The sequence below is a fragment of the Cnephaeus nilssonii genome, assembly GCF_951640355.1.
Source record: "Cnephaeus nilssonii genome assembly, chromosome: 11".
NCBI classification, from domain to species: Eukaryota; Metazoa; Chordata; class Mammalia; order Chiroptera; family Vespertilionidae; genus Cnephaeus; species Cnephaeus nilssonii.
In genome coordinates, this window is record NC_137082.1 from 17,434,679 (window position 1) to 17,446,686 (window position 12,008).

Sequence of the window (12,008 nt, forward strand, 5' to 3'; positions counted from 1 at the left end):
AGATGGCTCATACCTCAACATAATAAAAGCTATATATGATAAACCCACAGCAAACATCATACTCAATGGACAAAAACTAAAGACATTTCCCCTAAGAACAGGAACAAGACAGGGATGCCCACTCTCACCACTCCTGTTTGACATAGTACTGGAAGTATTAGCCATTGCAATTAGACAAGAAGAAGAAATAAAAGGCATCCAGATTGGAAAAGAACAAGTAAAGCTGTCTTTATTTGCAGACGACATGATATTGTACATAAAAAATCCGAAAGACTCCGTCAAAAAACTCATAGACTTAATAAATGAATTCGGCAATGTAGCAGGATACAAAATTAACGCCAAGAAATCTATGGCCTTTCTATACACCAATAGTGAACTTACAGACAGAGAGACTAAAAAGGCAATCCCATTTACCATCGCACCAAAAAAATTAAGATACCTAGGAATAAACTTAACTAAGGAGGTAAAAGACCTATACACGGAAAACTACAGGACACTGAAAAAAGAGATAGAGGAAGACGTAAACAGATGGAAGAACATACCATGTTCATGGATTGGTAGAATCAACATCATTAAAATGTCCATACTACCCAAAGCAATCTATAGATTCAATGCACTCCCCATTAAAATACCAACGGCATATTTCACAGACCTTGAAAGAACTCTCCAAAAATTCATCTGGAATAAAAAAAGACCCCGAATAGCCACAGCAATCCTGAGAAAGAAGAATAAAGTAGGAGGGATCTCAATACCAGATTTCAAGCTGTATTACAAAGCCACTGTTCTCAAAACAGCCTGGTACTGGCACAAGAACAGACATATAGATCAATGGAACAGAATAGAGAATCCAGATATTGATCCAAACCACTATGCTCAATTAATATTTGACAAAGGAGGCATGAACATACAATGGAATAAAGACAGTCTCTTCAATAAATGGTGTTGGGAAAATTGGACAGATACATGCAAAAAAATGAAGCTTGATCACCAACTTACGCCATACACAAAAATAAACTCAAAATGGATACAGGACTTAAACATAAGACGGGAAACCATAAAAATACTAGAGCAATCCACAGGCAGCAAAATGTCAGACATATGCCAAAAGAAATTCTTCACTGACACTGCCCCTAGGGCAATGGAAGCTAAAGAGAAAATTAACAAATGGGACTACATCAAAATAAAAAGCTTTTTCACAGCAAAAGAAACCATCAACAAAACAACAAGAAGGCCCACTGCATGGGAGAACATATTTGCAAATGGCATCACTGATAAAGGTTTAATCTCCAACATCTACAGGCAGCTTATACAACTTAATAAAAGGAAGATAAATGATCCAATAAAAAAATGGGCAACAGACCTAAATAGAATCTTTTCAAAAGAAGACAGAAGGAAGGCCAAGAGACACATGAAAACATGCTCAACGTCACTAATTATCCGAGAGATGCAAATCAAAACAACAATGCGGTACCATCTCACACCTGTCAGAATGGCTATCATCAACAAATCAACAAACGACAAGTGTTGGCGAGGATGCGGAGAAAAAGGAACCCTCGTGCACTGCTGGTGGGATTGCAGACTGGTGCAGCCACTGTGGAGAACAGTATGGAGTTTCCTCAAAAAACTGAAAATGGAACTCCCATTTGACCCAGTAATCCCACTCCTGGGAATATATCCGAAGAAACTAGAAACACCAATTAGAAAGGATATATGCACCCCTATGTTCATAGCAGCGCAATTCACCATAGCTAAGATTTGGAAACAGCCTATGTGCCCGTCAGCAGATGACTGGATCAGAAAACTGTGGTACATCTACACAATGGAATACTATGCTGCCATAAAAAAGAAGGAATTCTCATCATTTGCAGCAACCTGGGAGGAATTGGAGAACATTATGTTAAGTGAAATAAGTCAGTCAATGAAAGAAAAATACCACATGATCTCACTCATTTATGGATAATAAAGAACATTATAAACTTGAACAAAAAGATAGATACAGAGACAGTAAAGCATCAAACAGACTGTCAAATTACAAGGGGAAGGTTAGGGAGAGGTGGGGGAGATAAGAGATCAATCAAAGGACTTGTATGCATGCATATAAGCATAACCAATGGATGCAAAACTCTGGGGGGTGGGGGCATATATGGGAGTGGGGTGTGGGGAGGGCAATGGTAAGATATGTACACATATAATACCTTAATAAAAAAATTGAAAAAAAAAAAAAAAAACAAAAAAAACTAATAAACAATAACAAAAAATATTTGCCCTAGCTGCAGAACAGAGATGTCACTGGGAACTTAAGAACAGCAGTCTTTTAAACATCAGAGGCTTCTTGGAACCACCATTGAAGAAGGGCTATTGAACAGAAAACTCCGAGCTTAGGACAAACCCAATTTGTCAAGACACAGCCAAGAGCTTACTAAGCCAAGGGTTGTTATTAACACACTAGAGGCCGGTTTACAAAATCCATGCATGGGGGAGGGGGGGGCGGTGGTCCCTCAGCCTGGCGGGTGGATGTCCGACTGATGGCTTAGCTGGCAGTTGGACATCCTTAGTGCTGCTGCGGAGGCGGGAGAGGCTCCTCCGACCACTGCCGCTGCACTCACCAGCTGTGAGCCCAGCTTGTGGCTGAGTGGAGCTCCCCCTGGGGGAGCACACTGACCACCGGGGGGCAGCTCCTGCGTCGAGCATCTGCCCCCTGGTGGTCAGTACATGTCATAGCGACTGGTCGTTCTACCTTCCAGTTGATTTGCATATTAGCCTTTTATTATATAGAATAAAGTCATGGATAATGTTACTGTGACAGGTTGGGTTTCCTGGAAAGCAGACTCTGGGATTAAGATGAGTTTGCAGGAGGTTTTTTAGTGAGGACTCTAGGGATCAGTGTTTGTGGGAGTGGAGGGAAGGAAGCAGGAGAAAAGCTGAGCTACAATACTGTCTCATCAAAGGCCTCATCCGGCCCCCTGGAGAGTGAAGTGGCTTTCAGAGTTGACTGAAGGGTGAAAGGCTGGGTCTTCAGTCCACATTGACCAGTCATTGGATGCAAAATGTTCCTGGAAGGAGGTCTTACCTCCAGCCAGCCAATCCCCACATGGGCTGACAGCTGAGGGCTGTCTGCCCACAGCACTCAGAAGCTAGAAGAATTGGGGTTTGTAAGGTGGATCTGGATAGCTCATCACAGAATCTGCTACAATCTCCAAAGCTACAACAAAGACTCTCATTTCTTTATCATGAACCCAACCCACTCTCCTTGACTTATAATTACAAATAATAATATTTTCTCTGACACTCCCCTGTTAGGTGAATAATTCTATATAATAAAAGGCTAATATGCAAATAGACCAAACAGCAGAACAACCAAACAACTAATCGCTATGATGTGCACTGACCACCAGGGGTCATGCGCAGAACATGGAGGGCATCAGCCATGGCAGGATGGTGGAGCAGATGAGCAGAGGTGCCAGACCAAGGCGGGGCGCCAGTCGCTGTCATCAGAGTGAGCCTCTGGTGGTTACTGAAAAGTCTTTGCTCCTGCATGCCACAGTCCCGCCTGGTGCTCGCACCTGCTGCTGGCACCAGAGCCACTGCTTGCACCCGCCACTTACACCTGCTGCTGGCATTCAGCACCAGTCCCAATCACTTTGTGCCATCAGTGGGTGCAAGCGGCAGCTGCTGGCCCCAATCACCCCTGAGGGCTTCTCCACCTCCCCCTGCTCCTGAAGAGCAGTCGGGGCAGTAGCCGCTGCTCACACCCACTGAGGACCAGTACCAGGTGCCAGCAGCAGGTGCAAGCAGCGGCTCCAGCACTGGCTGAGGGTGCAAATGGGGCCGGCACCAGCAGAATGTGTGAGCAGCAGCTCTGGTGCCATCAGCAGGTGCGAGTGGGGCTGGCGCTGTCAGTATGTGGGAGCACCGGGAGTGGGAGTGGGGCTCCGGCAGATATGGGACTGGGGGCTGTGGCAGGTGGGGCCGGGCGGGGGTGCAGAGGAAAGGCCGAGACCTACCCCTGTGCCCACCGCAGCCTCACGGACCACAGTTCCTTTCAAGGTGCACGAGTTCGTGCACTGGGCCCCTAGTCTATAATAATAAAAGCATAATATGCTAATTAGACCGGACAGCCGAATGACTTTCTGGACATCATTCCAGACAACCTTCTGCATGAAGCCACAGCAGTGGAGGGGAGGCAGAGGTGGTCGTCATGGCAGGTGGGGGCCGATGCAGAGGCAGTTAGAGGTGATCAGACAGGCAGGCGATCAGTTAGGGGCAATCAGGCAGGCATGCAGAGTGGTTAGAGGTGATCAGGCAGGCAGGTGAGTGGTTAGGGGTGATCAGGCAGGCAGGCAGAGGTGGTTAGGGGCAATCAGGCAGGCTGGCAGGCAAGCGATTAGGAGCCAGCAGTCCTGGATTGTGAAAGGGATGTCTGGCTGCCAGTTTAGGCCCAATCCAGCAGGAATCAGGCCTAAACCAGCAGTTGGACATCCCCCGAGGGGTCCTGGATTGCGATAGGGTGCAGACCAGGCTGAGGGACGCCCCCTCCCGTGCACAAATTTTGAGCACTAGGCCTCTAGTGAATATATAAACACAGGTAAAAATAAAAATTAACTCAGTGCAATCAGGAAAATGTAAATCAAAACCCACAATAAGAAATCTCAAAAACAAAACATATGAACATTCAAAATGAAACAGAAACAAACTCATAGGTACAGAGAACAAACTGATGGTTGCCAGATGGGTAGTGGATAGGGGGATGCATGGAAAAGGGGAAGGGGATTAAGAAGAACAAACTATTGCCTAATAACTATGCTGTACACCTGAAACTAATACAAAATAATACTGAATGTAAACTGTAATTGAAAAAACTAAATTTTAAAAAAGAAGTACAAATTCCCAATTATAAAATAAGTCACATAGAGAATATAGTCATTATAGGGATATAGTCATTAACATTATAACGGCATATGGTGCCAGAAAGTTACTAGACATTCATGGTGATAATTTCATAAGGTATATAAATGTCTAAACACTAAGTTGTACACCTGAAACTAATACAATATTGTATATTAACTATAATTTTAAAAGCACAATGATGTGTCACCTCAGACCTGTTAGAATAGTAATTATAAAAAAGACAAAATTAACTTGTTGGTGAAGATGTGGAGAAAAGAGAAGACTTGTGCACTCTTGGTGGGAATGTGAATTGGTGCAGTCACCATGGAAATAGTATGGGTGGTTACTCAAAAAATTAAAGTAGAGCCGAAACCGGTTTGGCTCAGTGGATAGAGCGTCGGCCTGCAGACTGAAAGGTCCCAGGTTCGATTCCGGTCAAGGGCATGTACCTTGGTTGCGGACACATCCCCAGTAGGCGGTGTGCAAGAGGCAGCTGGTCGATGTTTCTCTCTCATCGATGTTTCTAGCTCTCTATCCCTCTCCCTTCCTCTCTGTAAAAAATCAATAAAATATATTTTTAAAAAAATTAAAGTAGAACTACCATATGATCCAGTAATTCCATTTCTGGGTAAATATTCTAAAATCATAATCTTTTTTTTTTAATGTCCTTATTAAGGTGTTACATAGTGTCCTTATTCCCCCATTATTCCCCCATCTCCCCCTCTCATGCCCTCACCCCCCTGGTGTCTGTGTCCATTGGTTAGGCTTATATGCATGCATACAAGTCCTTTGCTTGATCTCTCCCCCTTACCCCCACCCTCCCCTACCTTCCCTCTGAGGTTTGATGGTCTGATGGATGCTTCTCTGTCTCTGGATCTATTTTTGTTCATCAGTTTATGTTGTTCATTATATTCCATAAATAAGTGAGATCATGTGATATTTATCTTTCTCTGACTGGCTTATTTCACTTAGCATAATGCTCTCCAGTTCCATCTATGCTGTTGCAAATGGTAAGAACTTCTTCTTTTTTACTGCAGTGTAGTATTCCATCGTTTAGATGTACAACATAATCTTGAAGTGATATCTACACTCCATGTTCATTTGCAGCATTTTTACAATGGTGAAGACATGGAAACAACCTAAGTTCATTGACAGATGAATGGATAAAGAAAATGCAGTGTATATAAAAATGCAATGGAATATTATTCAGTCATTTTTTTAAAAAACCCGGCCATTTGTGATACATGGATGAAACTTTAGGGAATTATCCGAAGTGAAATAAGTCAGACAGGAAAAGGAAAATACTGTACAGCATTATCTCTCTTATAGGTGGGCTCTAAAAAAAACAAAAGGAAGAAGACATAGAAACAGAGAACAGATTGGTAGTTGCCAGAGTCAGAGAATGGGAGGGGAGGGACTGGATGAAAGCTGTCAAAAAGTACAAACTTCTGGTTATAAGAGAAATAAGTTCTTGGGATGTAAGGCACAATGTGATGACTATAGTTAACAGCACTGTATTTTATATTTGACAGTTGCTGAGAGAATAAACCTTAAAAGTTCTCGTCACAAGAAAAAAAATTGTAATAAGTGAGGTGATAGATGTTGACTACACCTGCTGTCATAATCATTTTGCAATATGTACACATATCAAATCATTATGTTGTACACCTAAAACAAATACAATGTTATGTGTTAATTATAACTCAGTAAAACTGGGGGGAAATTAACCCTGGGCATCCATAACTTCAATAACTTTTTAGAAATTTCTCCCCTTTGTCCTGCAAATTAGATGTAGATGTCGTAACACCAACTCTGTGTCTTCATTGGAAAGGACCATGTCCATTTTCATTCTCTAAAGAGAAAGTTATTCCCTCATTATGTAGGGGGGATGGTCAATACATTAACAATAAAACCTCAATTGTCTCTCCCTGGCCGGTGTGACTCAGATTGGTGGTTGCCAGAGGCAGGGAATGGGAGGTGGGGGAATTGGTTGGGCATCGTCCAGTACACTGAAGGGTTGCTGGTTCGATTCCCAGTCATGGGGACACATGCCCAGGTTGTGGCTTGATCCCTGGTGGAGGGCATGTGAGAGGCAGTCGATAGGTGCTTCACTCTTGCATCGATGTTTCTCTCCCTCTTCCTTCCTCTTTCTCTAAAAATCAGTAAAAATAAAATTTGAGAAGCAACTAACCTCAATTGTCTCCATGATGTCAAGGGTGGCTGGCCATGAGAATGTGGGTCTCTGACTGGTGCATGTTGTAGCCAAAGCAAAATGATGCCTTCAGGTCTCCCAGCTATGGGTGTTCGCTCTTTATTAAACAAAAGTCACTTCTCTCAGTCTTCCCCACAAAGTGGAGAAACATTGCTAACTTTGTGAACAACATCAGCTCTTCCTTCTCTAGCCCTGTTCAGCCAGGGGCACCAATTCCTGGTTAGTCCTCACCAAGGTCATGTATTTTAGAGCTGGAGAAAGCACTTGGGTGCAGGTGGGTTATTTGGAAGATCATCCTAAGAAGCCAGTGAAGAGACTGGGACAGGGAAGAAGGGAAAGCCAATAAAACATATTTTGTTGAGCTGATTATCACTGTGGGATCCCTCAGTAATAATCTTACAGGGATCCCTCGGAGAAACTGCAGAGAACACACCTCAGAATTGTCTCTCCGGGTTGAGGGCTGCCAGTAGTGTTAATAGCCTCACACCTGTGGGTGACACCCAGGGAGAAGTTGAGCCACCTCCTGTGACTTCACAGAAAGTTAGGTCTGTGGCAGAATGGGGGTGCACTGTTCAGATCCCCTTCCAGACAGGACCTGCTGTGTAGGTGCGCGCAGTGTGCTCAGCGGCAGCCAGAGCTGGCTTCGGGGTGTGCAACCCATGCAGTCATACAGGGCCCCAGGGATAGAAGGACCCCACACTTGGCTTAATGCTCTGCTGTCACCATCTTGACATTCGTAGTGATTTTTGAACAAGGGGCCCCATTTTCATTATACACTGGGCCCTGCAAATTATGTTGCTGGTCCTTGCTGATAGCCTCCAGCTTTATCTCCTCAGGGTCCACCCTAACTATCAGGCAAAGCTCACATTCTTCTTGAAGCAGTGTCTTGAAGCTACTGAGCACGACAGTGAGACAAGGAAGGGCCTAGACATTTCCACCCAGTGTGGGATTCTTCTAAAGGACAGGCTTGGCTGGTATGGACTTTGCCAGATCCTCATTGGGTTCTGATGACTGCCCCTACCGATTCTGCTTGTTCCCTTTTCAGCGGTTCCTCCCCAGTGAATTTCTGCACTCCTAACTGATTTAGCATTTACTTCCCAGAGAATCCCACCTGCTGCTGCAGCTGAAGTCCAGGGAAGGGCATGGGCGTGGGGCAACGGGAACACTGCTCAGGTCACTCCCGCTACCATTCAGCCTTATGAAATTCCCACGCTACCATGCAACAGGGAGGTTAGCACTTTGTCTTGGGATTGTAAGCCTGGAATGGGTTTTACCCACAACTCAGTGTCCACCAATCCTTGCCTAATCTTTATCACATGACTTGCAACAGACAACTGGGTTTTTCCTCAGTTTCCCATTTGGTACTTCAGTTCTATTAAAACAAAGCCTGTGCCTTGTGTGCCAGAATATTGAGCTGGGACCCTGCCTGATTCTTGCCAACCCCCATCCCTGTGTTATATGGGCAGAATCAATGAAAAGCATTAAGGGCACAGTCCAACAGACTTGGACATTTGGAAAAGCTACAGTCTGACACCTTTGCCTATAGTTTCTCTTATAATGTTTCTCCTGTCCAATGTCCAACTGAGAACTTTCACCTTCTCTCATCTACATGACCAACACTAGCTGATGACTTTTTCTTGAACCATTTTCCAAGAAAAATAAAATTTATGTCTCTCCACAGGAGTTACAACATGAGTGACAAGGCTAAATTACATCATTTCACACCATATGACAAGTAAATCCATGGATGTACAAACTCTATACTTATTTAAATAAGCAAAGAATATAAGTATGCTCTCCACATCCAACTAATTCCTTGCCATAACCTAATGAATGTATCTATGCACACCCTAAATGCATCTCAATTTGCAAACATGTATAGATGCTACTGAATTTTTAGTAGATACAGCAGACTCTGTTGCTGCCCCACCTCAGAGCCCCTCAGCTAACCTCTTGAGTTGACCTGCAGATGTGGTGGACAGCTCCTGTGTACACTGGCAGCATCCCACCTGAAGTACATGTATGTTCCAGCTTCTCCTTCTGAGAACTTTCCAGCATCAGGGGACCTTGCTCAGACTGTACTCGAGGCAACCCAGATGCTAAGGAATCCAGGTCACCAAGCAACCTCAACCAATAAGAGAAGAGAATGGATAGACAATCACTCCAGCTTCACCATCCCACAACCTCTCAAGGGGCAATTCTGTGGCATGTTCTATACCAGAGGTTCTCAAACTTCAGTGTGCCAAAGAATCATCTGCAAGGCTAGAAAAACAAGGATTGCTGAGCCTACCACCAGAGCAAGCTTCCCATCAGTAGGTCTGGGGTGGGTACTTGAGAATTTGCATTTCTAATAAGGTCCCAGGAGATGCCCATGCTCTCCGTTCAGGGAGCCACCTTTGAGAAGCAGTTCTCCTGGGGTCTTCAGTGGAATGCAGCCCTCATTGCTCACAGAGCAGCCCTGCTCATCAACAATCACTTCATTGGCTTCTCTCTTTTCATTTCCCCCCTCCCTCACATGGGCTTCCTTGGAATTACCTCCCAAATAAATTCCCAGCGTTCAAGCCCTTGTCTCAAAGTATCTGCTTTTGGTAGGACACAAGACTTTTATAAAGTTTTCCATTAAAAAGTATAACTGAAGGAGATCCTGATACCCCAAAATATTGAAAATCACTGATTTAGAGAAAGCTTTTATTTTACAGATAGTCCATGAAGGCTTGGGTTCTTACTAAGGGAGATTCAGACCAGAATTCAGATCTAGGCTTTCACTCTCCCACACTGCCTACTTAGAAAGTAATATTCTCCTTATGCCACATTTCAATTATGACCACCTGAATGATCAAAAGGGTGTGTGTGGGGGGGGGGAGCATGAAACAACAGTGAAAACACCCACTCAGTCATCTTCAGTCATTTTGCCCAGAATTTTCTTCTTTTATGCCCCAAATGGAGCTGTGATTTTCAAGATCTTGAGGCTTTACTTTCTGCCACATTTCTTTTTTTTTTATTGAGATATACTTGACATATAACATTATATTAGTTTCAGGTGTACAACATAATGATTCAATATATGTATATATTGCAAAATGATCACCATATTGTCTATAACCACTATACATAATTATAAAAATGTATTTTTCTTATGACTTTTAAGATTTACTTTCTTAATATGCAGCACAGCGTTGTGAGCTATAGTCACCATGCTTACATTTCCATGCCTTGTTTATTTTATCATTGGAAATTTGAAATTGTGACCACCTTTACCCCCTTCGCACACTTCATACCACCCCCCACCTCTGGCAAACACCAATCTATTGTGTGTATTTATGAGTTTGGGTATTTGGGTTTTGTTTTTTGTTGTCTTTTAGATTTCACATATAAGTGATATCATAAGGTATTTTTCTTTCTCTGCCTTGTTTCACCTAGAATAGTGTCTTCAGGGTTCATCCATGTTGTATTGTGTATCATAATTTCATTCCTTTTTATTGCTGAATGTATTTCTTTGTATGTATATCGAACATTATCTTTATCTATTCATCTGTCAGCTAAACATGTCTTGCATGTCGTAAATCATGCTTCTATGAATATGGGGGTGCAGATGTCTCTTTGAGATAGTGATTTCATTTCCTTGAATATATACCCAGAAGTGGAATTGCTAGATTATATGGTAATTTCATTTTAATTTTTGAGGAACCTTCATACTGTTTTCCATAGTGGCTGCACATTTTTTATTTTCATTTGTCTGGTCGGGGCATGGGCCTTCTCAGCCCTATCCTGAAATAGCAGGTCCCCACGTCTGCCATATCAAGGGAGAGATCCGTTCTGTCCCTCAATGGCCATACCCTAGGCCTGTCCTCACACACCTGAAAACATCGGCGGCCTGGAAAGACCCAGTTGTGCTGTCCTCTGGTCTGCTGGCTGTAAACTAAGCACAAACAGCTGTGAAATTCCCTCTACCATGGCTCATGCAAAACCTCCTACACATTTGCAGACAGTGGAGCAAGTGGCAGAATGCAAGAAGACACTCTGGTGCTCTGAAGCTGGGAGAGAAAATCAACCTGCTGGGACCCCTGAAAACCCCACAGCTGTGTTGTAGGAGAAGCAGCAAGTCTTCCCCAGTAGCTCTGGGAGCTCCATCTGGCTGCTTCCCTTCGGCTACCTTTTATGTGCCCTGTTTTCCATTTCTCTCTCCATGATCTGTAACTCAGTTGACATTTGGGAGTTTGTTTTCTATAAACATTCTTCTGGACATGCTACCCGATGAAGCAATCTGCTTGTGTTCATGTCCTCCACTTCCATCAATATTGGCTTGTAAAGTACTTGGCCTTTTAGGAGCTGCAAGGAGCATTACTCTGGGGCCTACAGCCTCCAAGTTTCCTCTCATAAATTAGGAAATACATTGTCAAGTTCAAAGACCCAGGAGAAATGGTGTATTTGGAGCTGTTGGCCTTGACCAAATGCAGAAGTTAATTTCCAAAAGGCTAATCAAGTGACCTTAGGGAGGCTGCATAATGAACTCCACATATGTCCACATCCTAATCCTCAAAACCTTACATGGCAAAAGGGGCTTGGCAGATATGATTAAGTTAAGGACCTTGAGATGGGGAGATTATCCTAGGCTATCTGGGTAATTATAATGGTCCTGGTAAGAGGAAGGCAGGAGGGTCAGAGTCAGAGAAGATGATGTGATGGTAGAAGCAGAGAGTGCAGCGATGCCCTTTGACGGTGGAGGAAGGGGCCGCAAACCAAGGAGTATAGGCTGCCTCCAGAAGCTGGAAAAGCAAGAAAACAGCTTCTCCCTCAGAGCCTCCAGAAGGAACCAGCCTGGCTGCCCCCTGGACATTAGCCCAGTGGGACTGATTTCAGACGTGTGACCTCCAGGACTATCAGGGGGAAAACTGGGGTTGTTTAAGCC